Source organism: Taudactylus pleione, unplaced genomic scaffold (assembly GCF_031769625.1).
Source record: "Taudactylus pleione unplaced genomic scaffold, aTauple2 ptg000082l, whole genome shotgun sequence".
Classification (NCBI taxonomy): Eukaryota; Metazoa; Chordata; class Amphibia; order Anura; family Myobatrachidae; genus Taudactylus; species Taudactylus pleione.
This window is the reverse complement of record NW_028284484.1, coordinates 2,751,500-2,769,645: the sequence shown is the minus strand read 5'-3', so window position 1 is coordinate 2,769,645 and position 18,146 is coordinate 2,751,500. Positions and strand designations below refer to the sequence as shown.

Here is an 18,146-nt window from a genome sequence, read left to right as displayed (position 1 = left end):
CTAGGTATATGGTAACACATTCATGATTCTACAGAACTCCTGACTGAAATGTAAAACGTATGAGGCTTTACAATGGAGTCTTTCTATCTTAGATGGGTATACTAAGCTGTACTTTACAAACGCCATTTTTAGTGCTGCAAGTCAAAATGCTTATACTATGGCCTGAACCTTGTAGTTTATTATATCTGCTTTACAGCTGCTTTATTGCTTTTAAAAACACACTACACTATCTTTTCAAAGCAGGTTTTAATACCCAGTGGTGTTGAGATATGTGAGCACCAGTCATCTGTAATAAAGGTTAAGGCTGCCTGTAACCTGCCCTTCACTTGGGTAGTAATTGTACTATAGCCTTGTGTTCATATGTTCTGCTATACTCAATGCGGACACCCTCTTACATTATTATCCTGCTGATATAATGTATGCCATGCTTCAGCAGTAATAGGAATGTTCATGTTTAACCCAATTCCAGAAGAAGTTCCAGTGGCCATAGAAGGACAATAGCTACAGTCTAGCACTTATTATTTCACCAATAGCCCAATTGTTCCAGTCTTTGGGCCTGATTCAGAGTTTGCGTACAACTCCGATGTTTAATGAACGGCGCATGGGCAGGATCCGTACTGTGCATGTGGCGATCACTGACTGCGACATCGCTGGCAGTGCCCTCGAACTGCAGCATGGCTGACACGCTGTGGCAGTTTGGAGGTGGGGCGGCGACTTGGTCCGTTTTGTAGGCGCGCGGATGCCAGTGTCTGCATCTTCCGATGCAGATTTCCTGGCCCTGGCTGAGCAATTCCGACCGCCAGTCTGAGTAAGCTTAGGTCTACTCAGATGGCCAACAGTGATCCGATGCATCTGCTTTGCTGGCAGGAGGAGTCTTTTGTCCTTAGACGCCTCCTGCGGCATTAGCACATCAGCTGTACAGTACTGCACAGCCACTGTGTACAAAGACGCAGCGCCTGTGCAATACTGTACAACTATGAATCAGGCCCTTTGTTTGTCTTACAGACTCATCGTAGCCAAAACCAGCAGTGACCAAAAGTACAGGTAGTGTGAGCATAGAGACACAGGAAATCCCATGGTAAAGAGGATGTGCAAAAGTGACCCATCTCTGTAGTCTGTATATAGCTTTACCAGAGAGGGAGGCGTTGCAAAATGACCTCTTAGAAAAAAAAAAGTGGTATTGTGGCGTGTGTGGTACTGTCTCGGAATTTAGCTCTATAGTGCAGTGTAGGAAGACTGGTCAGATCACCAGAGTGAGCCTGTCACACTCCTGGATTTAATCACTGCCTGACTGGCAGAAAAGCTGCAGAGATATGAATCATGGATAAGTTGGAGCAGAGAATCAGAATCAATAGTTTGCCTATTCTTCAATGTGCAGCCCTGTCTGTGAAGGCTGGCTAATGTAGTGTAACTTGCATGGGGGGCGTGCACACAGACGCGCACACACACACACACACATCAAGCTGAACATGAGGTCTATCCGTAAGAGAGGATATCTACGTACTAAAGCTCACATCTATCCCCCCCCCACCATTGCCAGGCATCACACAAGCAGCTTACACTACCTGGTCTGGAGAGTTCAGAGGATCCTCTCGCACACGCTGGTTCGTGCAGACGGCTATCACACTGACCTGCAGGTTACAAGTGAACCCGGGAAGAAATCAGTTCAAGGATCCCCCTGTGTTAATGATTACACTAGAAAAAAAAAAACAACAACTTTGCACAAGAATCACACAGAAACTCTTCCTGGCAGTGAGAGCTCAGATATTCCCAGCACTCTTGTTATTTGCCAATTGTTCTGACAGCTGAAACCATAGGAGATAAAGGCTTGGTAAATAGAAAGATAAAATCTGACTAGTCAACGCAGGATTCATACCTACACTCTAGGGCCAGGAGCCAAATACAACACTTACACAACAATTCAATGGAAGTGAAATACAAAACAAATGACAGTAATATTTTAATAAAAAACAAATTATATATATATAAAAAGAAAATTAACATGAATGAGTTTTTTTAAATGGGAGGTATTGCAGCGGTATAAGAGTAAATATAATAATAGGTCACAAGGCGGTCAATTCAATTATAAGCAAGTTCATGGTTAATTTGTGCTGCTAATTGCATTAGCAATTAAATTCCAAACTCGCATTGCGTTTTCCCAGCAATTTCACGTTTTTTTGTGCACACCCCCCTGAGCAGATGAAAAGGTAACTGAGATTTTTATCTTACAGTAAGAATGTGCACAGTGCAGAACCGCTGGTACACCCCTCCCAATGAATAATAATGCACTTGGAGGTGTTTAAAGAGTATAATTTGGCTAATATAGACATCTCAGGTTTCAGGTGAATTTCTCTAAAATCTGGTAATGTATGGGAGTAAATGGTGATCAGCAATTTGATCCTAAATGTCTGAAAACAGATTAAAATGGACGTCAGACAAGTTTGTTAAATGTTTGATCTAAACAATTTGTTCAAACAACAGTTTTTGTCCATTTTGGGAGCAAATTGCTGATGGTCATTTGCTTTTATACCTTACCAGATTTTCATTCCAACCAATCAACTAGTTGGATGGTTGGACAGAAAATCTTTACGTGTGTATGCAGCTTAAATCATGTAGCACAGGCACGTCGAGGTGTAAATCATGTAGGACAGGCACGTCGAGGTGTAAATCATGTAGGACAGGCACGTCGAGGTGTAAATCATGTAGGACAGGCACGTCGAGGTGTAAATCATGTAGGACAGGCACGTCGAGGTGTAAATCATGTAGGACAGGTACATGGATGTGTAAATGATGTGGGGCAGGTACATGGATGTGTAAATGATGTGAGACAGGCATGTGGAGGTGTAAATCATGTGCGATAGGTATGATGTGGGATAGGTATGTGGAGGTGTAAATGATGTAGGACAGGTATGTGGAGGTGTAAATGATGTAGGACAGGTATGGGGAGGTGTAAATGATGTAGGACAGGTATGGGGAGGTGTAAATGATGTAGGACAGGTATGTGGAGGTGTAAATGATGTAGGACAGGTATGTGGAGGTGTAAATGATGTAGGACAGGTATGTGGAGGTGTAAATCATGTGAGGCAGGTACATAGATGTGTAAATGATGTGGGGCCGGTACATGGATGTGTAAATGATGTGGGACAGGCACATGGATGTGTATATGATGTGGGACAGGCACATGGAGGTGTATATGATGTGGGACAGGCACATGGAGGTGTTATATTGATGGGAGAGGGGTTTTACAAGTTGCAGATGGGAGCGAAAAGTGTTTTCCTCCCAACTTTTAAAACCTGTATAAAAACACTGAAAAATCACTTTACAGCATTATGGGGTACAGAAAAAAAGACTTTAATTTGCTGAAAAACACTTGCTCTCTATCATTTTTCAACTATTAATAAAAAAAATGCAAAAATCATCCATTTAACACCGTATAAGAACCTCCAGTACTTTCCTTATGGCCACTAACAACCTTCTACTGTATATGGTCCTGCTATCTCAGTTGTCACTTTTTTGGGGTTAAGGATGAGTTCCCCAATTTTTCATGCACTTCTACCAGGTCACTTATTGTAGAAAGGTTGCATGACCTTGCCGCAAGTTCCATGAATCGCCATTTCTAATCGAACCTCGCATTTCATGGGTGTGCGCATTGCCGTGATGTATGCAAGTTTCCTTATGCGAGTTTGCTTTTGCAGAATACCAACAGCGGCATCCCGATGGTTGGTATCCAGACAGGGGTTGAATAAGTAAACTTACCCTCGGCCCTTCTCCCCCTAACCTGCAGCCTAACCCTCCCAGTTAGGTTTAGGCACTGTCTCACCCCTTCTGCCCTAACCCTAACCCTCCCCCTTAGGGGTGCCTAACCCCAACCACCCCCCCACCCAAAACCTAAACAGTAACCCCGCTATGTACCCTAAACCTAACCCTCTCTCTCCTCCCCACCCCCTTCCCGCGGCTAACACTAAGGATACCCCAGATTAATCTCGTTCGGGCAGCCGTCCTTCTGTGGTCTGGCGTCAGGATTAAGATAGGCTTTGGTATTTCACCGTCTATCTAAACTCCCTTGTCGGGAGTTAGACCGGCGGCCTCCGGTCTGCTAACTACATCCCCTCACATCTGACTGAATTGATCTCAAAGTGTAGAGAACACAAACAAAAAAAATGTTGGACTTAAGGTAAATGTTTCACTCAGGGTTTGGGGTTAGGGCCAGGTCAGCACAGAAGCTTTTCGGCAACTGTAGCCAAGTCTTCTCCAGATTTTGATTATTCTAACCCTGGTACTTTTGTAAAAACCTGCCAGACTGGGCAGTTCAGCTACCGAGGGCATGTCGTCACTATATTTGTCTCTGATACAGGACCAGCAAAGCCACAAAATATTCTATGTAAAGAAAGTGAGGCCAGTGGATGGGCTTGGGATTTAGGCGCCGTTTGATCCATTTCTAGATAGGTTTCAATAATGTAAATCCAGGTATATATAGGGGCAGTTATAAAACAATAATAATTATTATTATTTTAAAGAGCATCATTTGTGGGTTACGTTACATTGAGGAAAGTCTCAAATGCGGTCAGACCCACTCACAGTATAGTTGACTTCCTCTTTAAAGGACAACATTAGTCAAGAGAAATAATTCACTCCCAATCACCATTAGCTGCATCAGGCTGCCTGATTGCGGGCATGAGGTGTGCATACAATAACATTTGCCAATAGGATGGGTATGAGATGCCACCGTGCGGGATCCCGGTGGTCATAATTTCGACGCCGCATCCCGACAGGGTTAGAATACCGACACTTGTCTGTCGGTATTCTAACCCTCCCCTTCTCCCTACCCTAACCCTCCCTCCCTGGTGCCTGACCCTAACCTCCCCCTCCCCGCATCCTAAACCTAACCCTCTCCTTTCAGTGCCTATCCCCAACCCTCCCCATAGTGTCTAACGCTAACCCTGCTACTTTTTTTCGGGAAGCTGGTGCCGGGATTCTGACAAGTGTCGGGATTCCGTCCGATGTCGGCATTCTGAGCGCCGGAATCCCTGCGGTCAGGATGTTGACAGCATCCATTTGCCAATATATGAGAGGATGAGCAGGCAAAAAATAAAAAAAAAATGGACGAGAGGCTTAAGTCTCTTATACCACCAAATTGGATGTAGTTATCATACCGGCGGTCAGTGGTGCCGGCACCATAATTACGAAAACAGTCGGAATCCCGGTGCCAGAATACTGACTGCTGGCATCCTGACAGTAAGTATTAGGGTTAGGCACTAGGGCAGTGGTTCCCAAACTGTGTGTCGCGGCAAGCTGGGACGCCTCGGGACACTTACAGGGGTGCCTCAGGTTGGTGGTCCAGCACCAAATCAAATTATTTATGGTCAATGTAATGTAAATATGTGGACAATCAATAGTGGAAACCTGTACACCACCACGTAACTGAGCCTAAGGATGACAGGTCAGCACAATTTACTTCACTTTACTAATTTACTAAATTTTTTTGTGAATTTCTCAATAACAAACGTTTGGTTTAGGGAGCCGTGAAAACAATGCTGATACTCTAGGGCGCCGTGATTCAAAAAGTTTGGGAACCACTGCACTAGAGGAAGGAGCAGTCTAAAGTTATCTGGCATATGTCGGGTCCCTTTACTAGTTTTATTGTAAAGCAACAAAGTGAGTATGTATGGTGTACAAGGTTTCGGGGGATCCTCCCCTTTTCCAGGTGCACCATACTTTATACTGCTTTTGTTACTTGTATGTGCATATAACAATCTTTGTTCTAGCCTCAGGTGTGTGGCCTTATTCAGAAACCTATATTTATTTTCTGCCGCCATTTCTTACTGCATTTCCCTGATGGCTCAGACAGATTTTTATATTACTTAGTAGGAGCTGTAAATATTAATGGAAATGAAACCCAATGATTCCCTGTAACACCATATACCTTGACATATGTCCTTGAAGTTAAGGCACCGTTCTCTTCACACTTTTTCCCTTCTACCTTATCTACCTTACAATTGCATGTCTGACGTGATCGTTTGACATGCAGCGTTCAACAAAACTCTCGCAGGTAACCTGACTAAAAAAAAAAAAAAAAAGTGTTATTATATTTTTGTGCGTGCGTGCGTGTGTGTGTGTGTGTGTGTGTGTGTGTGTGTGTGTGTGTGTGTGTGTGTGTGTGTGTGTGTGTGTGTGTGTGTGTGTGTGTGTGTGTGTGTGTGTGTGTGTGTGTGTGTAGGAGGTCTATACTGCTGCTATACAGTTATAGGGAGGGTAAAAGCAGCAAAATACCAAAATAAAAAGTGCTACATTTCCGTATGAGATAAGACTACATAAAAAGATATATGCAAAGATTTTACTAAACAAGTTTTTATGTTTACTAGATTACAAAGGCCGTGGAAGGCGAGTAATTGAACCTGTAACTTTTAAGCTTTGAATATTTAATCTCTCTAGCATAGTGAATGTTTTGTGACAGGGGAGTGTCACATAAATTAAATTATATCATTTTATATATGCATTTATTTACATAGTAAAAGAATACAAGAGATGCCAGTTAAAGGCCACAGAGTTAATAGTCCCGTGACTGAGGTCTGCAGACAGTAAATAGTACACAGGCAGCACATCAACAGATAAATTACATATTTTGATGAAGACTATGGGACACGACTATATTGTGCAGTTAACTACTATTTGCTTAGCCTTTACCATGCGCTTATTAACTGTGTCTTTCTTTCACATATGATGTTCGCTTACTTAAATGAATGCTGCTTACTTTGAGACTTACTCTGGGTACACACCTGGGCCACATAGTGGCCGTCCCAGGATCTGCAGAGTGAGCAGCCGATTAGTAAGACTATACACCCTTACCATTCTTATGCCGGCCTTACACAGTGAAATATTGAAACGTCACGATGTGTTGCATGATTTCCCTTGAAATTCTCCATACGATGTGTTCAAATGGTGTGCGATTGATCGTTATGATCATACGATTTGGATGCTAATGTGTATCACATTGTACACAATAGATCGCAGTCTTTTGGTTTTGCCATAAGATCTACGATCCAGCTATACGACGACGGGGACGTGCATAGTCATCGTAAACACACAGAATCAACACACGATGTGCACGATTGATTGTTAAGATTGATTGAAATCATCCAGATTGTGCAAAAAAAAAAAAAAAAAAATCGCACCATGTATGGGCCGTCTTAGTGTTCACTCTAGGTCTGGCGCCGAGGAATGTATCATTACTGGAGTTCTTGGTGCAAAAACATATCCTGGATCACCACTTATCACAGCAATACAGGATGTGATATTTATGGAGTGCATCAAACATTCAGTCGTTGGAGAGGTCTTGTGGTAACTGAACCCCCCAGAGACCTGTGCCCCTCTGTAGAGCATCAGCACATGCTGAAGTGGGGATGTAGTTCTGAGACCGGTGGCCGGCGGTCTCTATCCCGAAAGTCCAACACGGGACTTAAGATAGGCGACGAAATACCGACGCCTATCTTAAGCCCGACGCAGCAACACAGAAGGACGCCAGACCGAACAAGTTAAGACCGGGGCACCCTTAGTGTTAGCCGCAGGGGGGGAGGTTAGATTTTGATAGCATAGCGGGGTTAGTTAGTTTGGGGGGGGGGGCAGTGGTTAGGTTTAGGAACCCCTAGGGGGGAGGGATAGGGTTAGGTACGAAGGGGGGAGACTTAAGTTTAGGCACTAATGGGGAGGGTTAGGGTGAGAAGGGGGGAGGGTAAGTATACTTACCCAGCCCCTGTCAGGATACCAACCATCGGGATGCCGCTGTCGGTATTTTGACAGGAGCCTTCCCTACAGCCAGATTTACATACCCCTTGTTAACGAGATCGTGCCGCATACACATCGTTTAGTGTGTACCCAGAATTACACATAACGGCTTCGGTATCAAGGAGACACTGGAAGTAAGCAGAACGCCATTCACAGCTTGTGTTAGTTTTAGCAACCAGTGATGAAAAGCTCAGCTTTGACAGAAATCCACATACATTTGCTTGGTTATGACAAAACTGGTTTCACTTCACAGAACTACCTTCAGGGAATGTAACTTATGCTCATTATAAAATAACGGCTGTACAATGCTTGCCAGCTCTATACGATAAAAGGGGGAGATGTATCAAGCCTTGGAGAGAGAAAGTGGAGAAGATGCCCAAAGCAAATAATCCACTTCTACCTGTCATTTATCTAGCACAGTCTTTGAAAATGACAGGAAAGGCACACATCCACTAGACCAGAGGTTCTCAAACTAGGTCACCCAGCAGGAGCACAGGTGTACTCATTACTCACCAACACATTTTAAGAGATCCACAGGTGGAGCTAATTATTTCACTTGAGATTCCTGATGAGGAGACCTGGAAAACATGCACTGTTTAGGGTCCTGAGGACAGAGTTTGAGAACCTGTGCATTAGACGTATAAATTGAGCAAATGAATGATAACGATATAGTTATCATTCCATAATCGTTTGAAAATAGTTTGCAGATAGTTTAAAAAAAAATGTCTAAAAACAACCAGCGATGCGCGCTCCCGTTGGTCGTTTAGACATTATCATCATACAAATATGTTGTACAACCTGAGGATGGAGGTGAATTGCTCTAATTTCTAGTCTTCCTTCCGCACAGTAGAGAGGCGAGTTATCTTTTCAACCGAACCAGTAGTTCCTGTCTCTTAAGGGGCACATCCACTAGCAGACAATGAAACGACTGCACGATTACGACATTGTAATCGTGCAGTCGTTTCAGTCTGTGCTGTGGCTACACTGAACAAGCAGTTGTTCAGTGTAGGCACATCAATCATCCCCTAACATGCACATTACCATCAGGTTGACCAGCATGTTCGGGTGACGATTGATGTCGGAAATGACCAGCGGGATCGCGCATCGCTGGTCGTTTCCGACATTTACAACCCGATGTGTGCCTGATTACTGAGCGATTGCACGATTACGATGTCGTAATCGTGCAATCACTCAGTACTGTCGTGTAGTGGGTACGCAGTATTAGCTTCTCCCTCCAGACTAATGGAGCAAACACCCAGTCAGATTTTTCTTCAGATCTGAACGATAAAGATTTAAAAAATCGTTTAATCATTCAAATCTGAAGGAAAATCTGACATATCTGTCAGATGAACGATTTGAACGATGCGTGTTCCCGATGGTCAGATAACGATATCTGACATCTGATGTGTTTGCAGTCAGACTTGGACGATTCCGCTCCCAACTGTCATTTTTCAAACACAGAGTGTTTCACATCTGCGAGATGGCAGTTAGGAGCTGATTGGCTGGCACCTTATCACTTTTCACTCTAACACTGCTTAGTAAATAGACCCCCAAGTCTCTTTTGCTTAAGCATGGATATCCCTAAAAGCTGTACGGTTAGGGCGCCTTGAGTACCAAGTTTGGGAAACACTGCTATAGAGAATAACAATGAACACAAAAAGTGATCTGACCATAGTCAAACACACCAAACTGTTACATTCACCAAGGATGGTGCAGTTTTACTCAATAAAAAACGGCTGAAGCAAAGTTAAAAAAAAAAAAAAAAAGTTGGTGAAATTTATACAGCTTCAGATCTTAGCACCTTAACATATTTGAAATATCACACAATATTTCTGTATTGGGCCTACATTTAGATTCATCTATTCTCTACTAAGAGGCTTAAATTATCTTATATAAAACATACAGTAATGTATATAAAAATGATGAGTATTGTAACTTTTATACCAGGCGTCTGAAACTACCACCTGAACTGAGTCAGTATATTTCAATAGAAAAGAAAGTGATGCAGCGCTAATAAATGGATGAAAATATTTAATACTAACCAAATGTAACAGCTTTAAATTTTGTACGTTCTCTCAACACTAACACTTTTAATTTGGTTTTCACGCACAATTTTAATAAGAATAAGATTAAACTTTCTGGATGTGACCCTGGAGATGCTGGGTGATAATATTATCACCTCTAACTACATCAAGGATGTTGGGACAGATGCCCATCTACACTTTCGTAGTGCCCATTATATGCCATGGAAGATCAATATACCTAAGGGGCAACTCCTTAGGATTAGGAGAAACTGCTCGACAGAAGAAATATTTTGAGAACAATCTAATAAGATGTTAGAGTCCTTTAGGAGTAGAGGATATCCTAAACATATTTTGGAAAAGGCATTTAAGGAAGTACTAGAGACGGATAGAGATTCTCTACTACAATTTAAAAAGGAGAGTGTGCAGAATACTAATAACAAAAAAACAAGAGAGTTGGCTTTTATTAGTAAATTTAATAATCAAATTTAATCAAACAAATTATCAAATCCAATTACCACATACTAAAAGTTGATCCTATACTTAATCAATTTCTTCCTACCTACCCTGAGTTTATGTTTAAAAAGAGTCGTTCTCTAAAAACTATTCTTGCCCCAAGCTTTATGAAACCAGATTCTGATGTTAAGAATTCAGATAAATGCGGTACTACTTGGCTAGACACGAGAACCTGTGGCTTTTTTAGATGTGGAGGTTCAAGGTGTACAACGTGTAAATATGCTGTGAATAAAACTGTATCTGTGGTTACCATGACAGGAGAGGAAAAAAGAATCACCAGCTTTATAAATTGTAATACTAGTTGGGTGATCTATCTCCTACAATGTAGTTGTCACCTTAAATATGTGGGTCGAACAACTAGACACCTTAAGGTGAGATACATGGAACATCGTAGGAATATTCTAAATAAAAAATATAATCATAGCATTCCTAAACATTTTATGGATACATGGTAACGATCCTGGTTCTCTAACAATCATTGGTTTGGAGTTTATCCCCCCAACTTCACATGGGGGTGATAGATTTAGAAAACTTTGTCAACAGGAGATATATTGGACATTTCAACTTAATTCCCTATTACCTAGTGGACTAAATGAAGCTCTTGAGCTAAATGCTGTACTATAAACTGGAGATTTAGAGTCGACATCCCTGTTTATTTATTCATTTATTTAAATAATTTTTTAATCCTTTATTATATGTATACTCTCCTCAATGAATTTCTGAGAGTGTTGTATGGTTCATATGTACACACTCCCTTTGATGCATGTGTGAGAGTATCATAGGTTTTATGCAGTAAGCCTATTTTTGTTAGGATTAGTGTCTAGTCATTGAATCAAATAGTATATGTGTGCATTCATGGTGTTTTGTTTATGATCTGTCAACAGGGTACAGAATATATATAATCTATATTGACTATAGGTGATTGGTTTTTTATTTTAACCCCCCCCTTTTATTGATATTTTCTCTTTCGCCATAGAATGTATCTTATAAACAGTTTTGGTGCGGCTATTAAAAAACTCCAAACTATGGATTATTTATGTATTGTTTATTCTGTTTATGTTATCATTTTTTAATAAAGGTAACTTATAGTACAATATATATATCTGCATTCAATGTACTATAAGTCCCCATGGATTTAAGGTTAGCATCCCTTCCCTTAGTCTGTTATTCACTATACGCTGTGTAGGGTTAAAGAAATATTTGCACCAATAGTATTGACTGTCTATGTGGAACGCGGCGCATTAGGACGGTGCGTTCCAGCATAGTACAATACACGTGACCAAAGATTAAGCAAATTTGCTACAGGGTGCAGTCGGAGGTTTGGAGCGTAGCACATGATGCTGCAGCGTTCCACACTAATTCTGATTGCTTATGTGGAAAGCGGCGCAAAAAGACGGTGCGTTCCAACACAGTACATTACGTGTGACCAAAGATTAAGCAATTAAGGTACCGGTTACAGTCAGAGGTTTGGAGCGCAGCACGTGATGTTGCAGCGTTCCACACCTAGTCTGATCCGGTCACATGATCTTTTCCTGACCAGTAATGTATTACTGAATTAACAGACACCTGTGGTTTTTATTGATGATCAGACTTGTACACAGTAAGTTAGGCTATCTTTGTTTTTATACACTTGGGCCCTCATTCAGAGCCGTACGCTCTGAGCAGAGCGCACGCTCTGAATGAGGGCCGCCCTCCATAAAAATGGAGCGTCCTCCTGGACGCTCGTATAGCTGTGGGTCACCACCCACAGCCTATACGAGCGTGCAGTTTGATGGCCGCGATGGTCGTGACCATCGCGACCATCGAAACTGCGAGCCGGAGCCTGCGGTTGAGGTTTTCAACCGCAAGGCCCGGAGTGATTTTGGCTCTATCAGAGCCAAAATCACTCCCACTGACATCACTAGTGATGTCAGTGGGCCGGCTTCAGACGGGAGGCGTTCCCTTGGGAACGCCCCCGGCACGCCCACCAAAGGGGGCGTGCTTTCAATCAACATCGACAGCACGCCCCCTTTGATCAGACACAACGAGCGAAGGAAAGTCCTTCGCTCGTCGCGTCTGGCGCATGCGCACGACGGAGCTCCCTCCGTCGTGCGCATGCTCAGTGCAGACCATCGACCCACTTGCGAGCGGACAGCCGCTTGCGAGTGGGTCTGAACCAGGGCCTTGGATCAATCTGTTCCCAGGTCTGCCTCCTATCACTATTCCTATATATTTCTATGTATGTTGATGATCACACAGGTTTCATTTGTATTTGATTGGATTAATCTGACGAGTATTGAGTCTAATGAAGGGTGGTATATATAAGGCTATATGACAACCATGTAGACACCTTGAAAAAGCTACCTGTTGGTAGCGAAACGCGTTGAGGTTATCCCTGGTTTATGGCACTTATCTTTTGGACTTTTACAAGAATTTGCATTGGAGCACCTAATTGGACTTGGGACTTTTCCTCCAGCTTCAGCATTTACAGTTCAGAGGTATATCCTTGCGTTGGAGGTTTGCCGGCGTGATGCCATCGCTAATTACAGGATCCTTACGTATGTGAACTTAAGCTGGTAAAGAACATTTTCCTAATATTGGATCTACAATCCTCACTCCAGTGCTTTTTTAGGATATTTTTATCTATGTCCATTTTTCAAACTATTGCTGCAGCAATTAAGTGCCTACAGGGTTCATTTATCATGCATGATTTTTCTAAAGCCTAACCTTTATGTTATCAGATTTATGTCATTCATTTGTGAATCCTTTCTTTTTTTATAGTTTTTTATACATTTATGTCATAATTGCTTTTACTGTTACATTGGTTAGTATTAAATATTTTCATCCATTTATTAGCGCTGCATCACTTTCTTTTCTATTATCTATCCGGAGGCTGACTACCTCCTTATTGCAGCTGCTAGGGAAATCACTCTTCACAGCGCCCTTTTTTACTACATCTTTGTAGTTTTTTTCTCAGTACATTTCAATGTCTACTAAAGACATTGAAGACTAGAACTTCCACAACAGTCTCACCACTACAGCCCACCAGGACTATGGATTTGCAATCAGACCACCTTTGTTTTACAGACTGCATTTATAGTTTTAACAGCAGGCAGACCCTGAGGAAGTCACACTAGCATGGCGAAATGCGATGGCTTACACCCATCTCTGACTGAACTTTTAGCCTTGTAGAAGCTATTTCAGAATTTACTAACCCATGTTTAACTCACTGCCTACAATTACCGAATTAACTGGATTAGTATGGTAACAAAACCAATGCACTTATTTAGTAATTATTTACCCATGCATAATTGCACACTGTCCACTAACTCCACAGCCAGAAGGAAAAACAGAGGATGAGAGCAATAAACAAACGGTGAGTAACCTTCATCTCCTCTCTCATAATAGCATCCCAAGGTACCTACACTGTTCCCATTTTCCATGTTCCCATTTTTTCTATGAAGCTCTGTGTTCAAAGTATGAGGCATGGGAACACATGTAGATGGGTATTAAAAGTGGAACAGATATACATTGCGTTTTCAGTGATATTTTTTGATATCACAGACTGTATTGAAGTGACTATAAAAGAGACAGTTGCAGGATACAGCTGTATTTTGCGATTTCATCATTCTTTCAACATAATCACCAATATCCTCTGAAAAATAGCAATTGCCGGGACAGTCGATAGACATTTTTACAGAATATTGTATATGCGGACACACTGAAGGGGGGGGGGGGGAATTCAACTGTATGCGTTGGACGCAATGTGCTGTTCCAAAACGTCTCTTCGTGGCTGCCGACATCATAAGCTTGCCCTCGCACCCAATAGTCGGTACTACAGTAACTGCCCAGTATGTGCGCAGCTGGGTAACATGGTGGCATTCCTCCATTTGTGTGATATCAAGTTGAAGTCATTTTACCTGGGTTGAAGTGCTGCATATATCCCAATATTTTTTAATTTGCTGTGGAGTCTGGAAGGCTATTATGCAGGCAGCACAACAGGATTTATTACAGTCTATTACCGTACCTGTTTAGTCTGATTGTGTGTTATACCTTCCAGAATAACCACAGAGGTGATAGGATTGCATATTTTAGAATATGAAGTGCCTGTTATTTGGGGGAAACCTCTTTTCTCACTGAAAGTGTATGGACACTATATCAATAAACTAATATTAGAGTTCAGGCACGTGGGGCTAGGTTTACATAACGACGGAGTGTAACCGCCACTTCTCAGGTGTAAGCATGCAATCTAAAGCAACACTAATATTAAGTGCAAAGCACAGCATGTTTTACAGTAAATATTAGTGCCGCTTTAAATTAGTAGGTCAAATTCGATGCTTCTTAAAATTTAGCTTAAGGTCTTGCAGGCACCCGTGGTACATTGCACTAATGCAATCAGTATACAAGAGCGGTTATTAGACAGACACTACAAAATGCTAAACTACAGATGCCTCCTCATACATCTATCCTCCGCACGCTACACAATGCGTGAGCACCGTGCGACTCTAGCGCCAAGCGCCTTTTGACGCAACTTTTTCCCTTAAAATGCGTGTTATTTGCAGATCGAATAGGACGAACAAGCAGCTTCTGCTGATTAAAATATGTGGCATGCCTATATTCTGTGTGCGAATGCATCTGCATGCAAAATGCTACATTACAGTCTCAGCGGCTGTGACACTAACGTAGATACATGAAGATACACCCAGAGTCACGCACAGAATATAGACATGTTGCATATTATTTTAATCAGCAGAAGCTGCTTGTGCATCACATTCACATCGCTTTGCGAAATAACACGCATTTTAAGGGAAGAAGTCACAAAAAGACGCCCTGCGTTACTGAGTCGTGCCATGGCATAGAGCGACTAGAAGGGCTGTTTAATGCACAAGGAGGCTAGATGTACAGAACATCAGTCAGGGGCAGACCGCATTACTCTGAACCCTGACTGTTTCATGACTAGCCGTAGCAAGTGACCTTTCTAATGCCACTGCATTCTGCAGCCACAGGACTAATAATTTTGGGTGTTTTTAGGATTTCATATGAACATTCAGATTGCCCTCAAAGCTACAAAACCATTGTTCATCGCCATTGATCAGGAATTGCTGATCAGTTACTCCCATACCTTACCAGATTTTCATTCCAACCAATCAACTAGTTGGATGGTTGGACAGAAAATCTTTACCCAGCCTTAAGGTGCATACACACGGGACGATTTGCTCCACGAACTAAATCGCACCGTGTGTCCCCGGCAGGGGTGTGCTCAGTGTCGTTAATGACACTGAGCAGAAACACTGAACGACATCAAGAACGATTTCGTTTAGTGCCGGGCTGCCTCCTTTATCCCCGAACATGTTCAACCTGACATTTCGGGCGATGAACAATAACTACCAACTACCAGCGGTGGCGCGCATTGGTAGTTATCGTTCATCGTTTGGGGGCAGAAACTGAATGATTTTCTGGACGACTGAATGATAATGATTTTGTTATCATTAAGTCATCCAAAAAAATCGCTGCGTGCGTACGCACCATTAGGGCTTGAACAGACAAATATGATCCAAATGCAATTAGATTGCGCCAATACAAATGTGACGTTACCACTAGTATTTACAGTAATTCTGAGAATCAATATTTAAGCCCCCCCCACACACAAAATAAATTGCAACTAAATGCAAACAAAATATTATCCTGGGAGAGCTTGCTGCAGAGCTTTGCATGTAACTGCAACACACCCAATACCGCCTTAGCGGGTTTGGAGCATAACCAGACCCACAACCATGCTCCCAGGTACAAACTACCCTCTTAAGTTATAAGTTATGATTGCAGCAGAGGCATGTGAGGAGAGGAGTTAGGGAAGTGAGCAGTCTTCTAGCACGCCCACCCCCTACCCTGCTCCAGGAACAACTCTCTGGGACAATGGCGCTGACCACAATTTCTCTATTGCAAATGCAGATATCTCCAGGAACATGGTGCCAGTGACACTTCCCTGTAGATTTGAGGAAGCAGCAAGGAAGAGCTAGATCCCCTTCAGTTTCTGTACGATGACGTCAGCCAGTGTCCAATGTCATTCCCTATCATCCAAGTGGGAATAGGGGGGGGGGGGGGATATATATATATTTTCGTGGAAAGTGTGGGCAGAAACCTGCACTTCCGCTGGCCACACACTAGACCAACTTTCATCCAACCAGCCAACTAGTTGATTGGTTGGAATGAAAATCTGGTAACATATGGGAGTAACAGATGATCAGCAATTTGCTCCTAAATGCCAGAAAACAGATGAAAATGGTCATCAGACAAGTTTGTTAAAATGTTTGATCAAAACAATTTGTTCAAACAACAGTTTTTGTCCATTTTCCGGTGTTTGAGAGCAAATTGCTGATTGTCAGTTACTCCCATACCTTACCAGATTTTCATTCCAACCAATCAACTAGTTGGATGCAAGTTGGCCTAGTGTGTGGCCTAGTATATTTACAGGTAAATATAGTAACCCTGCAACCATTATGGATCTGCAAATGGATTGCAGATATCTGTGTTGAATTTATTTGATGAAAAGGGTATTTTGACACACAGGTGACAGCAATCATAAATAGGGAAGTCCAGGAGCTTTACATTTTGTACCTGGTGGAAGGGGTCATGTCAGTCTGCATAACAATTCATTTATTTTCATTGGTTTGTTTGTTACCACTCTCCAAGTCCTTTTAAAAGCCACAAATAAGAATAAATGTCAATAATGACAACTAACACGCAGAAAAAGGAATCACATAGTGCATTTGATCAATAATTCAAAATACAGTCATTTTCAAAAACATACTTAAACGCTTGTAACCTAGAAGTAAGGTACAATCCGTAACTATACCCTTTGTGTAATACTTTCACTTCCTCTACATCAGCTGTGCATGGCACCACGCAGCCAGCCTACAGTACCGTACTACCAGCAGACTCTGTGAACGTGTAACACAAGACCTCCTCTTCCTACCGGCATACAATTGGGGTACAAGGTACAGACACACCTGTCAGCACAGCGCCACCTGCAGCCGGAGATCAGATTACTCCATGTGGAGCTTGAATAACAGAAAGCGGCTGCTGCCAGCCAGGTGCGTATAGCTCCGGGTTGTTGTTCTCCTCCTCTTCCTCCCCATGTGATTATTAGGCTGCTGCTGCAGTGACGAGGGAGGGAGGGGGTGAGAAGTATAACTGTGAGAGGCAATCAGATTCAGCAGGAAATGAGACTACAGTAATAGTATAGTACATTCAGACGTCTCTCTAACAGAGGGTGACACATATTGCTGCATGTTATATACTGTATATATCAAATGGTTAGAACTGCAATCATCTCCGTAAGAGAACGGCTACAACAAGTGAATATACTGCAGATTACTGGGTCTGCTCTGTAATTGCAGGAATCTTGCTTTCTGCATGACTCCTATAAAACAATGGGGGTTATTTTACAAGTGCAAAACCACAGTAGCCAATCAAACCTTTGTTTTCTAGCTTAATTAAAACATAAACATGTTTATTGCTGATTTGTTAGTGACATTTGCAAATGTTAGTCCTGTGTAATTGCAGTTATTGAGAGTTTTCATTTAGTTGACAATAAAATATGAGAATTCTTAAGCCGCGTATCCACTTGCAGATATAAATGAGCGATTGAACGATTACAACATCGTAATCATTCAATCGCTTATAAATCGTGCATGTAAATGTCGGAGACCAGCAGCGATGCGCTCTCCCGCTGGCCGTTTCCGACATCAATCATCGCCCGAAAGGCTGGTCAATCTACCGATAACGACAGATTGGCCATGTTCAGGGATGAGGGAGGGTACCTACACTGAACGACATATCGCTCAGTGT

At 42.3% G+C, this 18,146-nt stretch overlaps 1 protein-coding gene across 3 annotated transcripts in view; it reads right to left on the bottom strand.

Annotated features, from left to right (window-relative positions):
• H6PD (hexose-6-phosphate dehydrogenase/glucose 1-dehydrogenase) overlaps positions 1–17,421 on the bottom strand; it is a 37,071-nt gene extending 19,650 nt beyond the window's left edge. Inside the window, exons 1-2 of one of the 3 annotated variants that reach the window (XM_088468230.1) lie at positions 17,152–17,256; positions 1,566–1,695 (exon numbers count right to left, since the gene is read on the bottom strand). The gene's annotated coding sequence lies outside the window, so the exon portion shown is untranslated. Of the gene's footprint in view, positions 1–1,565; positions 1,696–17,151; positions 17,257–17,305 lie in introns of those variants that run through there. The other 2 variants (XM_088468228.1, XM_088468229.1) reach the window with 2 other exon arrangements.
• Positions 17,422–18,146: the final 725 nt, after the last annotated feature.